The sequence below is a fragment of the Nothoprocta perdicaria genome, unplaced genomic scaffold, assembly GCF_003342845.1.
Source record: "Nothoprocta perdicaria isolate Ctin4 unplaced genomic scaffold, notPer1 scaffold_14, whole genome shotgun sequence".
In the NCBI taxonomy this organism is placed as follows: domain Eukaryota; kingdom Metazoa; phylum Chordata; class Aves; order Tinamiformes; family Tinamidae; genus Nothoprocta; species Nothoprocta perdicaria.
In genome coordinates, this window is record NW_020454538.1 from 243,835 (window position 1) to 264,282 (window position 20,448).

Genomic DNA, 20,448 nt, shown 5'->3' on the forward strand with positions numbered 1-20,448 from the left:
AAACCTAGAAAAACTCTGTTCTTATCACCACCTCCTAACACCTCCGGTCCATCCCACTCAGGTTCATTTTTTTAAGAAACTAGATAGGCTATAGAAAAACTACACAAAAGGTAGATGACATGCCATCTGTGATAAGGCTTTTTTTTTAAATACATGTACCACCTTATAGTGCTCTATTTCTTAAAAATTCCTTTGTATTGTGGTAGCATTATGTACATCCAAGCATTTAAATGCTTCCCAAAGTGCACAGTGCTGTAAAGCACAGAAGTCCAGATTTGACTTCAGTCTGTTCTGTTCTACTAGTTCAAACACTTGGCGAATTATCTTCACAACTCTAACTCCAGTTCATGCAACATGTCTTTCAAAAATTGATATGCATTTATTAGTAACATCCAGTGAAGAAATAAAAATATGTAAGTCTTAACAATAGTTACATTTCATCTGAAATATTTCCCTGTATTTATACTCAGTTAGTCAAATCCTGTAATTGAGGCCAGCTGTAGTGAGAATGAATTGAGCTAAACTGAATTATCCTCCATAATGTTTTGAGGAATCAGAATTAAATTTGCAAAATTGACATTTTACCTTTACTAACTAAAACTATTTCCAGTCTCTTAAAAACTCAAAAAGCTCTRAAAAATGACAAATATTATGTAAATATACATTAACCATAATTTCAGCCTCAAAGCAAACTGTTTAAGTGAAACCATGGGTTTCCAATTCCCGACCTTGCTTCCTATCAGGAAGCAAAGTCCTGTTTGTTCTTATGCATGTATCATACTTAGTAATAAACACTCTTTTGGACAAAATTCAACAGAATTTTACCCAGGCAAACATCCCTCATGAAAAAAATAAGATTATTACAACAGATGTTTTTTAAAAAATGAGCACAAAGTGGAATTTTTCCTTTGAATTTGAATCAAGTTGTTCTGCTGACATTCCATTATGAAAATTATCCCAATTCAATCTCATTGCTCTGCTGCCTGGATAGGCCTGACAAGAAAAAAGGAGTAAAATTAATTTTTGCACTAGAGCAAGCAGATCAAAAGTTATTTCCCAAGCCACTTGCATCTGTCAATCTATACCTGCTTATCACACTTGGATTTAAACATGTAGTTCTCTGTTTGCCGAGAACTGAACATTTCCTCACATCAAAAATATTTTGTTAAATATTAAAAACTTGAAAGAAAAACTTGGTTTTGTACTCGATGAGTTTTTAGGACATTTTGGATTTTTTAAAATAGACCTTAAACTCTCATCAGGTTTCTCAATGTACACAAAATCCTACTGAACCACCAGGAAAAGAAAAACTTTACTTGGGCAATCAAAGTTTAAGTAATTAACATGAATATTTTAAAAGTATTTCATTATCAATCACTAGAAAAGCACTACAAAGAAAAGAGAAGTCACAGCTAGCTTGAAGTTCCGTCTCCAGGTAAGGAGGAACTTCTTGACTGTTAGGGTGACAGGGCAGTGGAACAGGCTGCCCAGGGAGGTTGTGGAGTCTCCTTCTCTGGAGGTCTTCCAGACCCGCCTGGATGCCACCCTGTGCCACRTGCTCTAGGTGTGCCTGCTTGAGCAGGAAGGTTGGACTAGATGATCTGTAGAGGTCCCTTCCAACCTTGAATATTCTGTGATTATATGTGTGATTCTGTCAGTCCTTCCATCAGGTTTTCGCATTCTCTCAAAATGATTTATTCCTGTTTATCCATTAAGCTCTTGGATGAAGTCAACAAATGTCCATAGGGAAGCTCTGCTTTTTAACGTTACAGGTCTTAAAGAATTATGACCCTCCTTCTTTCTGGCCTTAAAATCAGTAATATTTTAGGTAACGTTGTACACAACTACAGGAGAATGTAAATAGTTCAACTATCTTCATGCAGTGACACAGCTCAGCTTAATTAAGGTTCACAGATTCACAGATTCACAGATTATTTAAGGTTGGAAGGGACCTCTACAGATCATCTAGTCCAACCTTCCTGCTCAAGCAGGCACACCTACAGCATGTGGCACAGGGTGGCATCCAGGTGGGCTTTGAAGACCTCCAGAGTAGGAGACTCCACAACCTCCCTGGGCAGCCTGTTCCACTGCTCTGTCACCCTAACAGTAAAGAAGTTGCTCCTCACCTGGAGACGGAACTTCTTATGCTTCAGCTTGTGGCCATTACCCCTCGTCCTATCGCTGGCCACCAGTGAAAACCGTTTGTCCCCTTCCTCCCTCCATTCTCCCTTCCTGAACTTATACACATTAGTCAGATCCCCTCTGAGCCGTCTCTTCTCCAGAGAAAACAGGCCCAGCTCACTCAGCCTCTCTTCATACGAGAGATGTTCCATTCCCTTAATCATCCTGGTTGCCCTTCTCTGGACCCTCTCCAGAAGCTCCACGTCCCTCTTATGCTGGGGTGCCCAGAACTGAACACAGTACTCCAGGAGCGGCCTCACCAGAGCTGAGTAGAGGGGCAGGATCCTCTACCTTGACCTGCTGGCAACACTCCTCCTGATGCAGGCCAGGAGCCCCATTGGCCTTCTTGGCCACGAGGGCACACTGCTCACTCATGGTTAACTTGGTTCAACCAGGACTCCCAGGTCCCTCTCCGTGGAGGTGCTTTCCAGCAGGTYSACCCCTAATCTGTACTGGTGCCTGGGGTTATTCCTCCCCAGGTGCAGGAATCAAACTCCTGTAGTCATTACTATCGAGATGCAAGTGAACAGAACATGTACTACCATAAAGCTGTGTATTATTCTGTACACAGAACATAGTCATGAACCACTGCAACTCCCTCCAACCTCCTCCAAGCTTTAGCCCCAAGATCCAAGAGTTATAAGAAGCCACAACAAGTGATTGAGACAAGCACATGAACATTATCTTAAATCCTGAAGTAGACAGGAAGCTTTAAGTTATTCAATTATCAAGCTACAACTCATGTTTAGATGCAATTTAGGTGCACTTTTCACAGAAAATAGGACAAAAAGAACTAGAAAGGCTCTATCTAGCCTAAAAACATCCATTCATAACTTGAGTGTATACTACATTTCAACTCCTGAGTACTATTAAGATGTCAAAAAATCACTAGTCATAAGTGTTTGAAATTCTTTGATTTTTAAAATACCAGCCTTATAGATGAAACTTCTGAGTGGTAAAATACTACATGTTTGAATGGTAAGCACTAGTTTCCTGGTACTGTGCTCTGCAGAGGGGATGTTTCAGGTGGAGTGCATCTTCCACATAGTTCGGGTAGCCTTGTACTCCCTAGACTTGAGCTTGATGGAGCATCTAAGAATCCTTTTCCAGGTGGGCCGAGGAAACCGACAGTGATGAATATACAACCACATTCCTCATCTGCTGACTGTGAATGACCTGGTGGAAGATAAAGTTTCTGTAGCATAGTCTGTTAAAGGCAAAACTCAATCTGCCCTCCACCACTCTTAATGCAGTACAAAGCCTTTTCCATCAGCCTGCATTAATTTGGAGAGGCTGAAGATCAAGTTAAGCCATCTGTAATCTCAACGCAGATTTAGTAGTAAGCTTCTCTGCATGTGATCCATTTGTTACTTTTTAAAACAAACTTAGGTGACAAAAATCACATGTATAGACTGTTCATGAAGAAAAGGATTAGTAAAAAGGCAACAAAACCTCCCTCTATCAAAGCAAAAACTAATGCTACAAAATGAAATAAATCTCTGACTAGACTGTATAGAATTTCAAGTGGTTGCAAAAAGAAAAATCCCCCCAGCTCAGTAAATAAAGAGCATCCTCACACTTATCTGAGACTGCAATGGATCTTTTCAAGAGTAGCTACGTAGTTAATTAGCTTTGTCCAGGATGTAATTCAATAATGCTGGAGGCCCAAGGGGAATTCCTAGTGATAACAAATTAAGAGCCTGGTAATTAGCAGCGACTGGAGTAAGCACCCTGGGTGATCACTGAAGATACCTCCCAAAACAACCCAGCCTTCCTCAATGAACACGTAAAGGACAGAATATCGGTAAATTGCATTTTATCAAACTGCTTTGCTACAGAAAGCCTGAAGCCCTGAGCAGTCCCAAAACATATGGCACAGACCCATGCTTGGAGTTTCATCTCTCCCCCATATTCAGATACTTGCAAAGTGCAGCTGTCAAGCTGGCCTGGGTCCAGTAAGTTCAGGGCAGTATCTTTCACCAGGCTAAAAGAAGGTTTGCAGCAAAGTTCCAGGATTGAATACTATTTCTAGCCAAGTGTCCTCCTTTTGTTCAGGGATTTTCTTAGTCGTATCTAGCAGCTATTTAAGTGCCAAAGCCAGTAAAGATGGAAACAGCTGGACTTAGCAAACTTTTCTGTCATTAGCCTAGCCTGTATGACAAGTGCCTCAAAAATGTAACATTATTATGACATTGTCAGATAACTTAGTGTCAAATGTATCAGTGGAATAAGACCAAAATTTCTACTTTGCAGAATATGGGGGTAATGTCATGATAAGACTTAAAAGCAGCATCTGCTCCATAAAGAAAGAAACTTCTAAGTGCTTTTATGTTCACCTCTAAAATTTTTATTAATTGTGTAAACCCTGAACAGTGTAAAAAACCTTAGCAAACAGATGGAACTTTGAAGCTCCAAAACATCAGTAGGTAAGGTCAATTTAATTCAAAATCAATTCTCAAAATGGAATTCTCCTCAGCAATCTCAAACCACATTTCAACTCCATCACATCAAAGTAACTCCATTTTGAGGCTGGAAAGGTGTTATCATTACTGTAAATCAAAAACACTGTCATTTCTCTTCAGCTCCTTCATCAGCAGAAAACAACATTTCACGTGAAATATCTTTTATAAAAACACATAACATTCATGTGTGCATACAACTGTAATAAAATACAGCTTTGTATTTAGAATATCAATATTTCAATTGGTATCTAGAATATCAACTACCTATAAAAACATCCAATTTCACTKAAATCATGACCTCCAGAATTCCTATTTTACCTTATTTCAGGGGAAGTTTATAGAGAAATGGTCAAAATTAACTACAAGATAGCATGCAACATCCCCATCTCACACTTTCCATCTCAGGGATCACACAATCCCTGTTTGAAGTGCAAAGTTGCAGCTTTGGTTCAGTCAGAGGTTCAGAAAGGCTRCGTTCAATTTTTCGCACTGTACTTCAGTCACCTCTGCAGATCTCTCAGGACAGTTGCTTTCACTCTTCTCTAACATATTCTGATATACACAAGTACCTCGGCACTTGAAAGATTACACACTGCACCATGGTATGGCTCAGGTTCCCATATGAAAAGCAAGGAGTATTATACTTGTTTTATCCTATSCTTGTTTTGGGTAGCTGAACTTTAAAGATATTAAGGCAAATATCATGGACAAGTCTTCCAGATGATTCTAAAAAGAGGGCAAAACAGTGTCTACTTGCTGCCATGTGAGGGGATTTAARCCCTGGTCACATATGGTGACATATCCACTATAACCAAGACCAACAGAACACTTTATAATGCCCATCACAGTCTGGCTGGGAAGTCTGGCTTTCCCTCTAAGCCATAAGACATTGTGTATTTATTCTGTATTACAGGTCATACTGTATTATAAGTAACAAACAATAAGCAGCTATCTGTATAAGCATCTTTTTAGTCTCTCTCCTTTCCATAGGCAGGTTTGACTGAATAGGCTACTGAATAGCCCTTTCAGATTTGCTTGTATATATCAAAAGTGAAAAGATTAAGAAGTCTTATACAAAGTTCAGATACAGCACTAAAACCAGACTTAAAATGAATGACACGATGGGCAGAAGAATGGGACAAATCCATTTTAACGGTTTCAGATGCAGCCAAGTCTGCTAGGAGCTTCAAACGCATTCAGAAGAATTCCTCACTGTGGTGTGAAATTTCTCTAATGAAATACCTTAACTACATCTGCCCTCTATTACTCATGCAGGGTGTTAGCCCACAGATAGTCCAAAATACATGAATYCTGGAAACAAGATGAGCTTTCCCTGTTATATAAATATGGAGCTGAAAAGCAGATAACAATAGTCAGAGGTCCTATGCCTTTCCTGCATGATCCAGATTGTCAAGCAGGAATTAATTAATATGTCCCAGACTGGTAGATGATTGCATTTTAACCCTAAAAAAAGCTTTGTTTCCTTACACTGAACACATTACTAAGTAGTTTAAACACATAAAATTCAGGATCAAGTGTTGTTTATCACTGCTTTCTTTTTTCCTAAGGGAGAAATCGACTCTAGTAACTTGCCTAAGTTTTTACCTAAGGGGTAAAACGACTCTAGAAGTAGCATCCATCTCACTTTTAACACACTAGCTTCAAAATTTAAWTTTTTAGACTTTTTTTGACAAAAATACCACACAAACACTTGATCTACAGATAACTTCAGAGCGGTGCATCTCTTTCCTAGAACTCTGTGCAAGTTCAGTGCCATGAGCTCCCTTTGGCAGTTTCTCCTGTGCTATGGAGGGAACTGGGATGATACTCAGACTTGATTTTATAAATCATACTGAAGACAGTAGGAATTGGAGGGTGAAGATGAAAGAAAATAATCCTCATACAGTATTTACCATCTACAGCCTTTATATAGGCTGTAGAGGGCACACCTTGATTTACCATCTGCAACCTTACGTGTATCAGCCACATCTGACATGGAGGCCCCCCAAGCCCCCATTATATCCAGCAGGTCATTTCTGTGCCCTTACACCATCTGAATGCCAACAATCATCCCATTGACTCCTCCAAATCCTGTTGTTACTTTCTACTGATAATAAGTAGAGCTGAGAGTGACTAGATCTATAGACTTCCTGTTCAGAAAAGGAACCTCACCAAAATGTTCCGCTGTCAAGAATAATTTGAAAAAAGTCTAAAATTAGTGCCATCAAGTCCTTATGATCCACTAGATTCATAAATACACATTGCTGTCATCTCTCTTCTTGAAGACTTTCAACTTGACTCTTTTCTTTGGTTATTCTATTTGCTGCTGATGAGCAGGTAGCAAGGYGCAACACCTTATTCTGCATTTGGGTGGAGCTTGAATCCAGATTASACAAAATTTTGGCAACCCCATAGAAGCTAAGGGAAAGGCAGGGGGAGGGAGATCTSACTCTGGTTTCAGAGCACATGCCAGCTAAACTGAGCAGGAATAAATTATTTTTTACAGGACAAATCAATCTGATGAGAAGTATCTATTAAAACACAAACCCCAGCACAATTGTCTCCTCTTAATTTGCCAGAATGATTACATGAAAGAAAACAATTTGGGAATTARCAACCTAAAATATAGTTCTAAGCATCTTTTAGATTGAGATGGCTTGCATAGATATTGAAGTATGATGCTTTTATCGTATCTCAAGGCAGAGGAACACTATTTCACAGAATCACAGAATATTCAAGGTTGGAAGGGACCTCTASAGATCATCTAGTCCAACCTTCCTGCTCAAGCAGGCACACCTASAGCATGTGGCACAGGGTGGCATCCAGGCAGGTTTTGAAGGCCTCCAGAGAAGGAGACTCCACAACCTCCCTGGGCAGCCTGTTCCACTGCTCTGTCACCCTCACAGTAAAGAAGTTCCTCCTCACCTGGAGACGGAACTTCCTGTGCTCCAGCTTATGGCCATTACCCCTCGTCCTGTCGCTGGCCACCAGTGARAACAGCCTGTCCCCTTCCTCCCTGCATTCTCCCTTCCTGAACTTATACATATTAATCAGATCCCCTCTCAGCCTTCTCTTCTCCAGAGAAAACAGGCCCAGCTCACTCAGCCTCTCYTCRTAYGAGAGATGTTCCATTCCCTTAATCATCYTGGTTGCYCTTCTCTGGACCCTCTCGAGAAGCTCCACRTCCCTCTTRTACTGGGGAGCCCAGAACTGCACACAGTACTCCAGGTGCGGCCTCACCAGAGCTGAGTAGAGGGGCAGRATCATCTCCCTTGACCTGCTGGCAACACTCCTCCTGATGCAGGCCAGGATCCCATTGGCCTTCTTGGTCACCAGGGCACACTGCTGACTCATGGTTAACTTGGTGTCAACCAGGACTCCCAGGTCCCTCTCCGTGGAGGTGCTTTCCAGCAGGTCGACCCCTAATCAGTACTGGTGCCTGGGGTTATTCCTCCCCAGGTGCAGGACCCTGCACTTGTCCTTATTGAACCTCATGAGGTTCCTCTCTGCCCAGTTTCAGCTTGAAGATGGAGTATCTTCCCAAGAGTCCTCCTGCTGCATCCTGGGGAGTGGGACTGCATATGCAGTTAGATTCTCATGCTWTTTCAGTAACACTGACCTTGTCAGCCACCAACAACCAGAACGAACAACTCTCCTGCTAGTAAGAACAATTCTAGTTGAAGGGTAGCTGAGGAGCTGTACATTGACTACTGCTGTTTACAGAAATGGAAGACTAATTATAACCTGGTATCTGAGAGTTAGATGTTAATTTAGAGTAAAGAACATGAAAGAAATTGGTGATAAGAAGCCCATAGGAACTGAAATACAGACTAGAGCCTTCAATCCAAACATTTGTATTTTTAGATATCCTGAACAGAGATMGTATATTCTGTGCAACTATCAGAATGACAAAAAAATTTTCTCTAAGAGTATGCAGACATTCCCCACTGCAGTGGCATGCTCTATATGAATTACTCCAGCTGAGGATGTAAAACATTTTCATTTTCACAGCAATGCTTCTGTAAATTCTATTTAGATCAAAGAATATTTTCATGCTGGGTTCCCCCCCCCCCTTTTAATTGAGCAGACAAAGCACATAGCAATTAAGCTGATCTAACATTGTAAAATATTTTCTAATTTTCTAGTATTTTGCACAGCTGAAAGTCTGAAAGAGAACCCAGTGGGACAGATAGAGTAGAGTAGATAAAGAATAAAAAGACTAAAATGGATTAAGTCTTCCTAATACATAAAATGCGTAAGAACAACAATATAGCTACTTGCACCTTCACACAACTGGATATTAGTTTCCAAATACCACATATACTTAAAGAAATAGGGCTTTTCCCTGAACAACARACTGTACAAAAAGAAAAATGCTATCCATGTGGAATATTCAACATCTAATCAGAATACTTCTCCATGCCAAGAGGTGGTATAAGCCTCTTATTTAATTGGTATGTTTATTTGCTCTGTGTGCACACACACGGTTTAGTAATAAATTTAATATATCTGTAAGCACAAAGTGCAACTATTTCATACCATTTTGATCAAAGTTCAGACATTCATTGTCAAGTRAAAGAAATTAGGCTAATAAAAATTCTATGGCTTCTGACAGTGGAAAAGGGAAGGGAAAGGGAGGGAAAGGGAGGGAAAGTAGATGATAACGTCCTCAGAGAGATCAATTCTTACAGTCATTTGTATGGCTGTAATGGCTGTATGTATGGCTGTAATGGCTATGATGGCTGTATATGTATGGCATATGTAAAGAAGGCATTCATATAGATGTTAAAACAACTTGAACTTTAAATATTGTTCTCAGAGAAATAGTACGAAACCTGTTTCTACACAGACCTCTTCAGGCTGTTTATTTATCCTATGTTATTAGCATTATATTTGTACCTCCAGCCAAGATCCATACCTTGCTCTGCTTCAATACTATGCAACTGTTCAGGTGAAGAAAACCTCACTACAGAATACTTAACTAATATTTGTGCCAGTTTCAGCCTTTTCTTTCCTATCCTACTCAATCTTATTGCTCCTTCAAGAAATAAGTACAGAAACATTCATCCCTTTGAGATTTGAAATGGAAATTATTCTTGCTGATGAATACTGACTGATTTGCGCTTCTTCCTTGGCTTTGTTGCTATTCCTAAATTGTCAGCAGAGGCAGATTCTTAGTGCTGCCATCTCATAAAAATGGAAAATACCCACTTCAGTGACACCTTTAGGCACACTGAGGGCATTTATTTCCTCTCGCCCCCCCTTCACCCCCCAATTAGCAGTTATTTAATTGTGAGCCTCAGTATACAGACTTCTATCTAACAAAACACTGCAGGGAGCCAAGTGACTTTTGTAARCAGAATACTCCAGATGACAAGCACTTTCCTCCTTATCGTTCATCTCATTTATTGATTTTCTGCTAGAAAATCTTCAAAGTAAAGCAATGTAAAATAAAGAAGTCCTGGCAGAAGAATAAGTTTATTCACTTCAGACTAGGTTAGCTTGAAACCGGCTTCCACAGCCAAAGACCTCAGACAGAAAATATAGAAACTTCATTTTCCTTCAGGTATCTATGAAGCTTGTCTGGAAAGAGACAGAGGTATAGGCTTAAAAAGTGTCATTAACTTCAAATAAATTTGAAATAAAAAACTCCAATAAACTTTTCAATCTTTAGTTTCCATATCATTCTAAAAATGTGACCAATGCTGCAAGTTCAAGACTCATAATATTTACTTCTGTCTAGAGAAATATAGTCTTACAAACTAATTTCACAAATATCACAGTAAAAATAGCCATTATTTCTCCTGAATGATTAAAGCTACTACACAGTAATGATCCCTGTATTGAAAGTCCATATGGAAAGTGATATAAACTCATGTTGCCGCTCATATTTGTATTACAGAAATAATAGCTTAAGTGCCATSAGGTAATCAACCAAAGCATTAAGAATATACTGTTATTCAAATATGTTAGGACTTCAAAGCTTCAGTAAAACTTCTTGTCAGAACATTAGGCTGTTAAATTACTTGAATTTATTCAGTCTGCCAAATGAAACAGTTTTGTCACGAAAGCAATAGCACAAGAGCTCTGTCTTTTTCAGGCAGACTTCCACTGCTAAGGAATAAACTTGTCTTCTATGCTTTCACTGTGGTTACTTTCATTTGCCTTCCTACCTTCTTAACCTTACCCCTTATCAGCATTCCTATCTCCACACAGCAGGCACCAGTACAGATTAGGGGTTGATCTGCTGGAGAGCAGGTCCACAGAGAGGTACCTGGGAGTCCTGGTTGACACCAAGTTAACCATGAGTCAGCAGTGTCTCCTTGTGGCTAAGAAGGACAATGAGATCCTGAGGGCATCAGGAGGAGTGTTGCCAGCAGGTCAAGGTAGAGGATCCTGCCCCTCTACTCAGCTCTGGTGAGGACACACCTGGAGTATTGGGGGAAGTTCTGGGCTCCCCAGTACAAAAGGGATGTGGAGCTTCTCGAGGGGGGCCAGCGTAGAACAGGAGATGATTAAGGAACTGGAGCATCTATATTATGGGGAAAGACAGAGCAAGYGGGGCCTGTTCAGCCTGRAGAAGACTGGGAAGAGATCAATATGCCTAAGTACCTGAGGGAAGAATGYAGGGAAGAAGGGGCCAAACTCTCCTCAGTGGTGGCCAGTGACAGGACAAGGGATAATGGGCACAAGTTGAAACACAGGCAGTTCCATMTCCATGTAAGGAAGAACTTCTTCACTGTGAGGATGACAGAGCCCTGGAACAGGCTGCCCAGGGAGGTTATGGACTCTCCTTCTCTGGAGGTTTTCCAAACCTGCCTGGAATAATTAGCAAACTCTGCCAAAGCACAAGTACARGTGATAGGCTTGGACTCTAGGTACCAGTCTGGGTTTGCTTTTCTTTTTGTTGGTCACTTTTTCCCCACTTTATATTTTGCTTTTAAATCCACTTCTTTCCCAAGCTGCATTTGAAACAAAGTTAATATATGAATCCCCTCCCATAACACTAAGGAATACATTCAAACAGAAGTATCCAAGAAMACATTCCAAATGACATGTCAATCTTGAAAACCTTTGCACTGTTCCATTCAAAGTAGTGTCTACCATAAACATCCATCTCTTTCYAGAGCACATTTATAAAGCAGCACATCTCTAGTGATCAGAACATCTCTACAGACATGCCAGATGAAACAGGAAGTCTAAAATTCCAAAAGAAATATACTGTCTTTCAAAAAAACATTTTCTCCATTTCACTCATTATTAGCACAGTGCTCCCCAAAAGGGTGAGGTGTTTCCCAGATCTCACACCTGCTTTTAGAGTTGTCACAAGTTCTATTTGCACCTTTCCAGGAGGAAAGCCTGAATTTATTATAGCAGATATGATATATAAACAGACTACTTATAATCACAGAAAATAACATAAAAAAGCAAAGTTTAGTTCTTACACCTTAACTCTTTTAACAACTGTTCTTAAAATACAGTGATTGCATGTCAAGGCTATTTCCAGTAGTAGTTAGCCAACTTAAACTGCTAAGATGTCAGTAAGTATAACAATAGGATTTCTTTTATCAATACTTCAACAYGCCCTCTAATTCCAGCTTTTTTCTGTATGAGATCTCCAGTTGTTTTCAACTGCTGCTGTTCTGGCAGCAGTTGTTCAAATGAAAGTCTAAGCCTGTAATTTTTCTTCAGATAGGCTTTTGCTGTTGGTCACTGATTGTATAAACATAGTAGATGTATATGATTGCCTCCACCACCACTATCATCAGTATCCAACTATCTGTAGTCATGAGCTAGAGTTGCATTTCATGCATGCAGGAATCCTCATTAGGGTGCCCTTTATCTAATTTGTGAAGTCTCCCTTTGACTATTTCCCTTCAGCATAAGCTTCAGAGCCCATACTAACAAGTTCTACAACCCAGGTACCATATAGCTGAATAATTTCCTCCTGTTCACAGATCATCTCAAGGAGTTTTCCATCAGTATATAAAAGTATCCTAAAATCACTCTGGAATGTAGTTGAACATATACCAAAGTTATTTTTTCTGCTTAAAATATTTTGATACAGGGAAAATAATAGCTTCGTGAGAGAGGAATAGCTTCTCTCTTAAAGAGAAAAGTTCTTTGCAAATTTAGTGATGCATAATCCTAGTTACATCTTCCTGTGCCGTATTACAACTAACCACCCTTTTTGGGCTATCTTCCCAGAAGGGTCCTGGAGTCTCCTCTGCAAATACTCAAAACCTATCCAGACMTGATTCTGTGCAACATGCTAAGGCCTCCTAAGGAATAACCTGAAGCAGGACTAGTCATGCTGATGTTGGAATTCAGCAAGAGGTGAAGCAAAGTTCAAAACTCTAACTTCTGTGCTTTAGAAGAACAAGAGAGTTCAAATGCATTAGCCAATGTTAGAGATAGCCATAAATCACTCAAAATGAAAAAAAACAAAGACAGTAATCCACCAAGAGAGCTTATCCAGTTTACATTCAATGTCCTGTATGTGAATGCACTGCATGACAACATGACTATTTCTACTAAGTGGTGGTAGTAGTGACACTACATTAGCCATCTAACCACTGAGAAAAGACGAAGTTAACCCGACCCATCTAAAAGTAGAGATTTTAAAATGCTGCTGAATAGAATACAACTCTAAGGCATGTATGACAGCTCTTCAAGGTAAAGACCGCATACATTAATAACAAATACAGATCTTCCACATGATTTCAAAATGCCTGCACTGGGTAAGAATCAGTCAGTTATGCCAACCTAAAACATGGCTTCRAATTGTACATAGCATCAAAGAAAGGATGGACAGGTTAGGATGCATTCTGCAAGAGCAAGWAGGGGTAACCTGCACTGAACTGTCTCTGCTTAGCAGAGCTAGCATGGGGGAAGATATTTTACACACAGTTCAGATCATTAATAACTATTCCCTAGTAACAGATGGGAAGCAAGGAAATAATTGCAATTCCATCTCTTGTGCAGCTGTTCACCATTAGCTCAACTAACACACTCCTTAGGCAGCCTCTACTTAGTAATATTTCTGCATCTCCCCACCTCTAGCCAGGCTGAGTAGAGCTCAACTCCATAAATCATCYTGTGAATGACTTGTAGAATAAAGAACTACTCAGAATGGAGAAAGGGGCCACAAATCATCCTGCCTGCAGTTCTTTAGTGAGTGTCCTCAGCATACAGGCTTCCTAAATCATGGGCAGCAGAGCCATAGCTAGGCTCATAGGACTGAAGAGCCATAACTATGCAGGTGACCATGTCCAAGTTCTCACTGCTGCTACCAAGGCTTTGGCCAGAACAGGTAGCAGAAGGAAGCGGTGCTAAGAGACAGCACTCTTCAGAAGAGAAAGTTAATAAGATGATATAAACTCAAGGGGCATGAGGTTCCCTGGAGCATTAGTACGGAAATCAGGGCACAGGTAGTCTGGGTAGCAGTTTCAGAGCCACCATGCCTTTTGCTAGGGATTTGCCAATCCTTTAGAGTACACAAAGGTATTGGATGGGTAGCAATGATGCACAGGAAAAGTATCACGGACACTCAGATGAAAACTGTCAGTGAAAGTTCTGCTTTGTAGGATTCAACTGTCTAATCCATGCACAAATTTAAGAGCACAGTTGAAATCAAAGAGAAGGAGAAAAGCTATAGTGCTCCAAAGTCTTCTTCTAGTACTGGGAACATTTGAAGATTTACTATAGTAATTCTGCTGTTCCTGTATGCATTATTCTTGATACTACAYATAGGATTTTTAGTCATTATCCTATACATCTGCAAGACCATTATTTAACTAATGGCATTTGTTTCACATCTGCATTTTAGTTTCTTTTGGATCTAAAGAAAATGCTAAAAAACTGTCCAAGCAATCCAACCTATTAGGTATAGGGATAATCAGAATCGCCAAGGAACCAAAGAATTCCATTAATTTCTCACTGCCAAGCTTCATGCRCCAAAAGCATGCTCCTTTATTATGTATGGTTATCTTCCTAATGTCGTCAATAGAATGGCCAAAAAAAAATCAGGCAAAGAAAAACTGAGATGAGAACTAAGCAGTAAATTCTGATAGTCTTCAGATTCTGACATATGTCTAGAAAGGGATGTCTGAAAACCGTTGTGAGTAGTCAACACTCTCACAATTRAAATGAGCAGAGAAAAAAATCCAATGATGAAACCCTGTTCTTAGTTCTGTTCAGGTAAGATCATCCTTCAGTCTCTCCATCAAAAATAGGGACTGATAATACTTCAGCTAGTGCTTGGCACCTGTGCTGTCAATGCTCTCTTAATAGATCAGAACCCAAACAGACTAGAAGACAACATACATCTGTTTTTCATTTTAACCACAACCTAGATCAGAGARAATATTTTTATATTGAATGGCAGAGTTAGAAGGTAATAAACACAAAAAAATTATACTGCCACATTTACAAATGTATTTAGTCTTTGAGGTACACTAAACCATCAGATGCTCCATTAAAATATACTATTTAAGTGCTTCAAAGTTACAATAGAACCATTGAAATAAACAAGGTGACAAAAAAAGGACCCTTAATTTACACAATACACAGGAGAAATGGAGACTGAAAACTGCTGTTAGTTGTCTCTTTTCCTAAATCAGGCATTTTTTTCAAAAATGAAGACAAAGACCAGTATTTTATCTTCCTTAATAATTTAAAGGATGGCTTTCTTTCAGGGACCATCTGTCACTGAAATGAAAAAGAAATTTAAAAAAAATCAAAGGCAATGGGTCATTTTGGAAATTATCATCAATAATTAGTTAGGCTTTCTAGTGCACAGCTTGCTGTGAATACCACTTATTTTGCCTCATAGGTACTTCCAAACAACCTGTAAAATTCCCAGTGCATCTCAGGAACTTCATCTTCAGTGAACAATAGTGTTACATATACACATACAGGTGAAAAAATGAAGTTCTGRAAGATTGTATCACAGAAAGGACAAATCGGGTCTGTTATACTTTTGATAACATGTGAACACCTTAAAAGGTGATGGCAGCTGACTCCCCAAAACAGATGGGAAACACYGATGCCCAAGGGCATTTTGTAAAAGCTTCCTCTGGATATTTTTAACTGGTTATTGATATGAATACATGAGTGCTTATCTGAAAGTACAGAAGTCTGACAGTTAAACCTTATATACTCATGTCTGAAGAGAGACATCACACTAGCACTGAAATAGTTGCACAGAATTCCAAACTAGTCAGTTTTCAATCACTAACTGCAGGCTGATGTTCTGTGGCACTAGCAGCATGATCCAATACAACCTACAGAGATTCGGGGCTTGAAAGAGGAAGAATCAGAAGTAGAGACATAGACGAGTTAGAACATGATCCAGAAGAAAAGTGGGAAGCAGAAGAGATGCTCAGGAAAGTGTTAAGGTGTCACAGGACCTGCTGTGCATTTCTTTTTAGTAATAAAGTTAATGATAATAAAATCTTTCATATTAAAGGATCCACGTCACTTTTAGTACTGGCAGTCTTGGACAGTACCACGACCCTCCTGTCAGAGAAGTTCCACTGTATAGAGTAAATTAACATCTGTAGCTTGGAAGCACCATGAGAACTGTTTTCCTGAATGACTGCAAAACAGGCCCAAACTCCACATCAAAAAGCTATCCAAAACATCACTCTGTATTAAGGTCTGTATAGATCAGCATATCTACACAAGATGTTTAAAGGAACTAAACTCTTTTGGTGTGCCTTTTGTTGTTTTAGTTTCAGATTTTTCACTATTCATTCGTAACTGAGATTTTTTTTTTTTTAATCACAGTATGATCACACACTGAAGAATTAAGATTGGCCACAGCAATTTTCATGAAATTCACCACAAAGATTTTTTCCATGCAGTGAGCGCTCAGGGTCTGAGAAAACAATAACCATAAAAGCACAGCAGGGCAGTTATAATTAAAATCTTAAACTTTATAACAAGCCACCACAATCTCGGGGGGAAAAAAAAGAACAAAGTCAAAGTTATCCGCTTTTGGATCAATACAATCTCCCCAAAATAYGCTCCATTGTTAACTATTATTATCAGATACTAGTTTGGAAGTATACAGGAAAAGAACAACAAAATGCATTACAAGAAAAAACACAAAATTTAAGTGTGAAAAGTTGAATAGGTCATATTGATATATGACCTAATAGATGCATACAGCCCTGAAAAAGCAAACMTGGGTAGCTCTCCAATATATACCTGTCTTATCCTGACAGAAAAACCTTAATTTATATCTCTGGAAGAAAATGAGGACAACAGCCTATTGAGTACCTATGAGACTTCTGAGATATAATTCTCATCAAAAACAYCATGATCAAAAACCACCAGGATAAGTCCTTTCACCATATGAACTTCAAGTCACAGTACTGCTCATTACTCTGAATGAGTAGCTAGTTCAAAAGGCAGCCACCCATATAGCAAGCAAGCTAAAGGGGACATATGCATAGCAAAGAAGCATCTCAATTTCATTTCCTAGCATCAAGTTACATATTAATTCAGTAATTCTTTTAATTATGTAACCTCCACAGTATGAAAGCTGCAGAAAACTTGTTTTTCACTTGATTTGACCTATATGGTCAAATCATATGTTGACAGCCATTAATAGCTAGTAAAAGACAGATTTGTAAATAGCTTCAATAGAAATCATCCCTAGGTAGGGTATGAAAGAAGACACTTCCATTTCCACTTACACACCAGTGATTACAAGATGTCTGGTCTTCACAGCACAGAAAAGCTAAATCTTAAAAGCAAAACACAAACATAAACCCATACTCCTGAAAACAAGTATTAATATGTAGGCAAGGACTTCAAAAGGAGTGATTCTTAATCCCAGTGAATCATTTACTCTACCATTTAGTAGTTTGTTACATGCACCTGTAGCATTGCATATACAGTACTCCTGGGAAAATGTGCTTTATGTATAGAGGAGATAGGAAGAGAAAGGGGAGGAGAAGAAAGTATGCACTTCTGGAAGAAGTAGCAGATGARCAAGTCTGTTTGCTTTCTCAGTTTAAGACACTGATTTGAGATGATACAAGAATAACAAGATGCTACATTTGACAAATTGAGGCAAATTATTTATTCACTCGTATTTGATCTTAAATATTTTGACTCTTCTCTTTTTTAATGACAGATTACTAACTTCTGTCTACAGTAAAATCACTGAGGACAGAAGAACTGCTACACACGGGTATTTGTCAACATGCCATCATCTGCATATTCAGTTACTGATTCCCAGTCAAATCATCTATTAACTTTACATCTAAACTTGTCTTGTTGACACAAGAGGCCTGTTTTAGCCTACATAAAGAATTCAATTTTCCAGCGTGAGATGAAGAAATAAGGACAATCTTTTCCTTAACTATTTGTGAGCAGCTCACCCATCTGCTGTAAAGAGCCATCCCCTACTGCATAGGCCAAATAGTTTCCTCCACTGCCAATAATGTTGAATCACTTCAAAACATAATTAAAAAGTATTTTGAACACAAAATTACCATGTAAATAACAGCAGATTAAAGAAAGCTCTCCACCAAATCTGCAAAAATGCAACTGGCTCACTTCCCTCACATACCATTATGTGCTTTCTTGCTCCAGTSTTTCAACTGAAATCAATATTGCTTCAGGTCTCCTGATTGTTTTAAAGGGTAAAAAGAAAAAGTCACCCTTTTATGTTAGAGAAATTTACTTTCTAGCAGTTCGGGGTCACAAGCACGCTTTATAGGTCACTCTTTGAAAACATATTTGCTGCAAGGAGCACATCTGGTTATTTCCAAAAGTCAAACTTAAATGACAATTCTGTTTTGTTGCCCAAAATTCTATCCATGGATTTCCCCCCCCCCTTCCCCCCCCCCACACACACTCTTAACCCACACTCCTTTATTATTTAAAAACTTTTGGTCATTTTCAATAAAGAAAAATTCACACTGAGACAGGACATTCTGTGCTTTTGCCACTGTAGACAAATGTTTTTGACAAGCAACAACTCTGATCAAACAGTTCAGTTTTCCTTTTCTTCTGTGCTGAGGAACTTAAAATGCTCACTGTGAAGAGTAATATTAGCAAGCAGATTATACTCCTATTCATATACATTACTTTCCATATAGCCACAAGCCTGGAAATGACAGGAACTCCAGAGAAAGAATGGCAAGCCTGTGAGGGGACTTGAATGGTCAGTGGAAAGATAATGAACTCAGCAATTCAAAAATAATCAAATGGGCATATCACTATCTCCACACTGACTAATTCTGGAGTGGAAACCTGGAAGCACAACTATAACAGAAAATAAAGTACATGGCTTCAGTAAAGGGTGTTTTTTTTTTTTTTTTTTTTTTTCAAACAGCAAGTAAATTAAGTCCACAGCTTCAGATGAAGCACTGCACTAACACAGCCAGACTGAACAAATTAATACAAGTGCTGTCTCTTCCTTGGACTAGTCTTACTTAACAATCTGTCTCCTTCACTAGTCTCATATGATCTTCCAGATGAGCTCATCACCAACCTCATTCTGCTATATTCCCTTCAGAAGCACATTTATACCCTAAACATTCACATGTGGGTACCTTTCCACATTTCTATAAGATAAAGAATAGAGATGTTCTAAGCACAACTAGCAATAAGTACCTACTTGTGTATGCAAATTGAAGCTATGTCCTTGAGGCAGAGAGAGAAAGGTGACCACTTCTGAATCTGCACTMTAAACTCCTCAGGTGATATTGCAAGTAAAATCTAGAATTATGAAACCACAGTGGCCTAGAGGAAGGAAATAGGCTTGAGTGAATCTTTAGTTTTTCATTTTCATTATTCTCTTTCAATAAGGTCAAAGGGTAAAACCCACTTTTAGTGATATAAAGGCCTTCAGAGTGACATTTGCATATTGGACAGCAGTAAGATTTCATTCTGATATTTTTCTTTCAGACCATTTGAGGTATTTCAATTTCTCTTTTTTTGTGATTTCAGGAGATAATATTTAAAAATAMTTTTTTGTAAATTCTATAATGTGTTGTTTTTGTTCAAAGTAATATTATTTCTTCTTATTAAAGGAAACTTATCAGTTAAATCGGGTTCTGAATGCTTGCTGTGTAATTCAGTCAGTGAATTATAACACATACAATGACTTCTATTATTACTTTATTATACTTTAATGTTTAACTTGGTCAGAGAATGAGCTTGACTATGTTGTTATATGAGAATTAAAATTGTTCACATGCTCTGYACAACACTAAGGATTTGAGGGAATTTTCGCACATTGAATATAGCTAGGTTACTGCCAGCCCCAAAAGACAGTTGTGTATACAGACATCTGCTTCTATTTCACTCTGGAGGTTTCTGCAATAGAAGAGAACACACATCTGGAGGTGGAGGGAAGCTAAATTATCACAAATACTCTGCGAGTTCAAGTATTATAATCTCCTTTAGTCCATCTTTTAAAATGAAATCCTCTCCAGCACAAAAAAATAGTACAAAATTGATAAATCTGCTCTAGTTAAACCTCACCTTTGATGTTTGTAGCTGGACTTTGTAAGATCCGTTTTGCTGAAAGYGGAAAGAAATGTCAAAGTTTAGATCAAGTAAATTCTGAATTTATAAAACATAGGTAAATAAATCACACACACATCAGAGCTCAAGCTGTTTTTTTTTTTTTTTTTTGAAGTCTTGGTGATTCCTTGGTCAACATTAGGGCACTGTTCCCTCTGTACTTAATGATGATGACATTAGTTTTGATCATTTTCTTCCTTTTTGGCATCCTGCACAGAGCAGTTCTGGTCTATTTTATCAATTATTAGCTAATATC

The 20,448-nt window shown here is 38.7% G+C and overlaps 1 long non-coding RNA gene across 2 annotated transcripts in view; it reads right to left on the bottom strand.

Annotated features, from left to right (window-relative positions):
- Positions 1–20,189, bottom strand: part of LOC112943061 — a 51,781-nt gene extending 31,592 nt beyond the window's left edge. For both annotated transcript variants that reach the window (XR_003248519.1, XR_003248518.1), the window contains exons 1-2: positions 20,151–20,189; positions 19,282–19,406 (exon numbers count right to left, since the gene is read on the bottom strand). This is a non-coding gene — a long non-coding RNA (uncharacterized LOC112943061). The remainder of the gene's footprint in view (positions 1–19,281; positions 19,407–20,150) is intronic.
- Positions 20,190–20,448: the final 259 nt, after the last annotated feature.